At 41.2% G+C, this 5928-nt stretch overlaps 1 non-coding gene across 1 annotated transcript; it reads right to left on the reverse strand.

Annotated features, from left to right (window-relative positions):
• Nucleotides 1-1134: 1134 nt before the first annotated feature.
• On the reverse strand, nt 1135-1242 carry LOC130952134 (small nucleolar RNA R71). Its single transcript, XR_009074315.1, has one exon. It is a non-coding gene; the product is annotated as a small nucleolar RNA R71 (small nucleolar RNA).
• Between the last annotated feature and the right edge of the window lie 4686 nt (nt 1243-5928).

Consider the following 5928-nt stretch of genomic DNA (forward strand, 5'->3'; position numbering starts at 1 on the left):
TTTCCCAAGAGTTCCGGCTTTCTTTAGGTTGGGAGTCCAACCATATCCTAGCTCTGCCTCTTACAGCAAAAGGGAATAGCATAAGTCTGTAGACCTCAGGGTCAACCCCATTAGTCTTGACAGTGTCACAGATTTGCAAGAATTCAGCTAAAAACTGATGAGGATCTTCCAATGGAAGTCCATGGAACTTGCAATTCTGTTGCATTAGAGAAACTAATTGAGGCTTAAGCTCAAAGTTGTTTGCTTCAATGGCAGGGATAGAGATGCTTCTCCCATAGAAGTCGGGAGTAGGTGCAGTAAAGTCACCCAGCACCTTCCTTGCATTGTTGGCATTGTTGTTGTTTTCGGCTGCCATGGGTTCTTCTTCTTTGAAGATTTCTGTTAGGTCCTCTACATAGAGTTGTGCCTTAGCTTCTCTTAGCTTTCGCTTCAAGGTCCTTTCAGGTTCAGGGTCAGCCTCAACAAGAATGCTTTTGTCTTTGCTTCTGCTCATATGAAAGAGAAGAGAACAAGAAAATATGGAATCCTCTATGTCACAGTATAGAGATTCTTTGAGGTGTCATATCTTTTTCTTGTTCTCTTCTCTTTCATACGAGCAGGAGCAAAGACAAAGGCATTCTTGTTGAGGCTGATCCTGAACCTGAAAGGACCTTGAAGCGAAAGCTAAGAGAAGCTAAGGCACAACTCTCTATAGAGGACCTAACAGAAATCTTCAAAGAAGAAGAACCTATGGCAGCCGAAAACAACAACAATGTCAACAATGCAAGGAAGGTACTGGGTGACTTTACTGCACCTACTCCCGACTTCTATGGGAGAAGCATCTCTATCCCTGCCATTGGAGCAAACAACTTTGAGCTTAAGCCTCAATTAGTTTCTCTAATGCAACAGAATTGCAAGTTCCAAGGACTTCCATTGGAAGATCCTCATCAGTTTTTAGCTGAGTTCTTGAAAATCTGTGACACTGTCAAAACTAATGGGGTTGACCCTGAGGTCTATAGACTTATGCTAATCCCTTTTGCTGTAAGAGACAGAGCTAGAATATGGTTGGACTTACAACCTAAAGATAGCCTGAACTCTTGGGAAAAGCTAGTCAATGCCTTCTTGGCAAAGTTCTTTCCACCTCAAAAATTGAGTAAGCTTAGAGTGGAAGTCCAAACCTTCAGACAGAAGGAAGGAGAATCCCTCTATGAAGCTTGGGAGAGATACAAACAATTGATCAGAAAGTGTCCCTCTGATATGCTTTCTGAATGGAGCATCATAGGTATTTTCTATGATGGTCTGTCTGAACTGTCCAAGATGTCTTTGGATAGCTCTGTTGGAGAATCTCTTCATCTGAAGAAGACGCCTACAGAAGCTCAAGAACTAATTGAAATGGTTGCAAATAACCAATTCATGTACACTTCTGAAAGGAATCCTGTGAACAATGGGACAAATCAGAAGAAAGGAGTTCTTGAGATTGATACTCTGAATGCCATACTGGCTCAGAACAAAATATTGACTCAGCAAGTCAATTTGATTTCTCAAAGTCTGTCTGGAATGCAAAATGCACCAGGCAGTACTAAGGATGCTTCATCTGAAGAAGAAGCTTATGATCCTGAGAACCCTTCAATGGAAGAGGTGAACTACATGGGAGAACCCTACGGAAACACCTATAATTCTTCATGGAGAAATCATCCAAATTTCTCATGGAAGGATCAACAGAGACCTCAACAAGGTTTCAACAATAATAATGGTGGAAGAAACAGGTTTAGCAATGGCAGGCCTTTTCCATCATCTTCTCAGCAACAGACAGAGAGTTCTAAGTAGAGCCACTCTGACTTAGCAACCATGGTCTCTGATCTAATCAAAACCACTCAAAGTTTCATGACTGAAACAAGGTCCTCCATTAGAAATTTGGAGGCACAAGTGGGACAGCTGAGCAAGAAAATTACTGAACTCCCTCCTAGTACTCTTCCAAGCAATACAGAAGAAAATCCAAAAGGAGAGTGCAAGGCCATCAACATGGCCGAATTTGGAGAGGAGGGAGAGGCAGTGAACGCCACTGAGGAAGACCTCAATGGACGTCCACTGGCCTCCAATGAGTTTCCTAATGAGGAACCATGGGAATTTGAGGCTCAAAATGAGACCATAGAGATTCCATTGGACTTACTTCTGCCTTTCTTGAGCTCTGATGAGTATTCTTCCTCTGAAGAGGATGAGTATGTCACTGAAGAGCAAGTTGCTAAATACCTTGGAGCAATCATGAAGCTAAATGACAAGTTATTTGGTAATGAGACTTGGGAGGATGAACCTCCTTTGCTCACCAAAGAAATAGATGACTTGTCTAGGCAGAAATTACCTCAAAAGAGACAAGATCCTGGAAAGTTCTCAATTCTTTGCGCCATAGGCACCATGACCTTCAAGGAGGCCTTGTGTGACCTAGGGTCAAGTGTAAACCTCATGCCTCTCTCTGTAATGGAGAAGCTAGGGATCTTTGAGGTACAAGCTGCAAGAATCTCACTAGAGATGGCAGACAATTCAAAGAAACAAGCTTATGGACTTGTAGAGCATGTTCTGGTAAAGGTTGAAGACCATTACATCCCTGCTGATTTCATAGTCCTAGAGACTGGGAGGAGCATCGATGAATCTATCATCCTTGGCAGACCCTTCCTAGCCACAGCAAAGGCTGTGATTGATGTGGACAGAGGTGAATTGATCATTCAAGTGAATGAAGAATCCTTTGTGTTTAAGGCTCAAGGATATCCCTCTGTACCCATGGAGGGGAAGCATGAAGAGCTTCTCTCAAAACAGAGTCAAACAGAGCCCCCACAGTCAAACTCTAAGTTTGGTGTTGGGAGGCCACAACCAAATTCTAAAGTTTGGTGTTGAACCCCCACATTCAAACTCTAAGTTTGGTGTTGGGAGGTTCCAACATTGCTCTGAGTATCTTTGAGGCTCCATGAGAGCCCTCTGTCAAGCTACTGACATTAAAGAGGCGCTTGTTGGGAGGCAACCCAATGTTATATTTTATCTATTTTCCTTTGTTATTTTATGTTTTCTGTAGGTTGATGATCATGAGAAGTCACAAAGTCAATTGAAAAGTAAAAACAGAATGAAAAACTGAAAGAAAAACAGCACACCCTAGAGGAGAACTTACTGGCGTTTAAACGCCAGTAAGGCTAGCAGATGGGCTTTTAACGCCCAGTCTCCACCATTCTGGGCGTTTAACGCCAGGAAGGGGCACCAGACTGGCGTTAAACGCCAGAAAAGGGCAAGCACTTGGCGTTAAATGCCAGAAATGGGCACCAGCCCGGCGTTTAACGCCAGAATTGGCTCAGAATGTATTTTTGCATGCCATTTGTAACAACCCTGATTTTCGAGTACCTGAGATCTTTTCTGAAAGTACGAATTTCTCCGGAAGATCAGTAAAGGAAACACCTCTGTTATATCATCAAGCATCTCAATCCTCATTATCATTATGTCATCCTTAAGCTAGAACCTTCTCTGAGGCAAGCTCGATAATGCAATCGCGAAGAACCTAGTTTTTGAACCGTATCGGTTGGCAGTTTTGATTCTGATTTTCGTAAATAGTCTCTGTTTGACGAACCGGACTCGATTCATGAGAGGAGAGAGATAATAGTATAATATTATCATTATATTAGTATTAGAAAATGCTTGAATGATATTATAAGGTTAGCTAGTCTATATTTGTTAAAAATAGAAAATCGGTTTAACCGGGTTTACGGTTTACTGGTGCAGCTTAGCACCAGCACTCTCTGATGAATTTAGCAATGCTAAGGCCTCATCATACGTATTTTATTCTCATAATAAATATGTTACTAGTGTCATTTATGCTAGTAGCTCAGAAAATAATTTTTAGAGATGTTTTTACGAGTGTTCCGATACACCTAGTTTTAGTAGTTGTACACCAGAGATATTTTAATATTATTTTAACCCACCTCCAAGCCAACCAATCACAACTCACCCTACACTCCCAAGACCTCCAAGGCTGTCTCATTTCATCATTTTGGCCGAAAATAACAAGAGAGAAAAGAGAGAAACATTCATGAACACTTAATCTTCAAAGCTTGATTTCTTCTGAACTAAAACTCAAATCAAAACTCCGATTTCACCAAAATGATCCTCTCTTCTTCCTCTACATAACCATATAACATATCAAGGCTGGAAATAAGGTGAGATGGCTGTCTCCCTCCCTCTTCAATTCGGTTTTCAAGGAAAACCATGTAAACATGTGTTTTCTTGATGTTTTTCCTTAGGAATCATGCTTAACTTGACTTGAGGGCCAAGAAACGTGAATTTCCAGCAACTCTAAGGTGATATATCTCTTCCTAACATGCTGAGTGATATTTGGTCAGTTGAGAGTTTTTCGATTTAAAGTTGTTCTTGATGTGATTTAGGAGGAAAAAGTGCTTAAGGACCACCTGAAAGTTTAACCGAATTAGGAGCGGCAAAACCAGGTAGGGTGTCACGAAATTAATCTTAATTATTTGTGTTTGATTTGTGTGAATGTTGTATGTATATATATGTATATAGTTATTATCTAGCTATATCTAGGGGTGTTCTAACTAAAAGTCTATACTTAAATAAAAGTTGGATCACTGAATGTTATCAACTGCTTGAAATGTATTTATGTGTGGTTGTTTATAACTATTTTATCTATTATTATTTGTGAATTGCTTATGAATGATTCTGTTTATTAATTCAAATGTTTTTTTTTAAAAAAAAAAGTACCTCGTAAAATAACTACGCTTTTAACAACGAATCAGGCTCATATAATAAATAATAGATAATAATTAGGTAGACAAGTTGGTAGCGCTCAGTTTCTAGTATGATCATGATGTACCAGAAATTGGGTCGTTACACCATTTGGGGCAGGGATGACTTTTCCTTGACACCTCAGGATCTGTGGACCCCACAGGATCCCCACCAACCCCACCACCCTCTTTCTTCTTCACCCATTCACCAATCACCTCAATACCTATTCCCCAAAAACACTTCACCTATCAAATCCCATCTTTCTCTTCACCACTCACATCCAACCTTCATAAAATCCCACCTACCTCACCATTCAAATTCAAACCACTTTCCCTCCCAAACCCACCCTCCCATAGCCAAACCCCTTCCTTCTCCTCACCCTATATAAACCCATCTTCACTCCTTCATTTTCACACAACCCAAACACTACTTCTCCCCCCTTTTGGCCGAACCATACGCCATCTCCATCTCCTCTATTTATTCTTCTTCTACTCTCTTCTTTCTTCTTTTGCTCGAGGACGAGCAAACCTTTTAAGTTTGGTGTGGTAAAAGTATTGCTTTTTGTTTTTCCATAACAATTTATGGCATCCAAGGCCGGAGAAACCTCTAGAAAGAGGAAAGGGAAGGCAAAAGCTTTCACCTCCGAGTCATGGGAGATGGAGAGATTCATCTCAAGGGTGCATCAAGACCACTTCTATGAAGTTGTGGCCTTGAAGAAGGTGATCCCCGAGATCCCTTTCAAACTCAAAAAGGGTCAACTTTGATCAAAGGTTGGACCAAGTCCTCACAAACATTTGTGAAGAGGGCGCTCAATGGAAGAGAGATTCAAGAGGGAAGCCGGTTCAATTGAGAAGGCATGACCTCAAACCTGTGGCTAGGGGATGGTTGGAGTTTATCCAACGCTCAATCATTCCCACTAGCAACCGGTCCGAAGTTACTCTAGACCGGGCCATCATGATTCATAGCATCATGATTGGAGAAGAAGTAGAAGTTCATGAGGTTATAGCCCAAGAACTCTATAAGGTGGCGGACAAGTCCTCTACCTTGGCAAGGTTAGCCTTTCCTCATCTCATTTGTCACCTCTGTTATTCAGTTGGAGTAGACATAGAAGGAGACATCCTCATTCATGAGGACAAGCCCATCACTAAGAAAAGGATGGAGCAAACAAGAGAT

Source organism: Arachis stenosperma, chromosome 9 (assembly GCF_014773155.1).
Source record: "Arachis stenosperma cultivar V10309 chromosome 9, arast.V10309.gnm1.PFL2, whole genome shotgun sequence".
In the NCBI taxonomy this organism is placed as follows: Eukaryota; Viridiplantae; Streptophyta; class Magnoliopsida; order Fabales; family Fabaceae; genus Arachis; species Arachis stenosperma.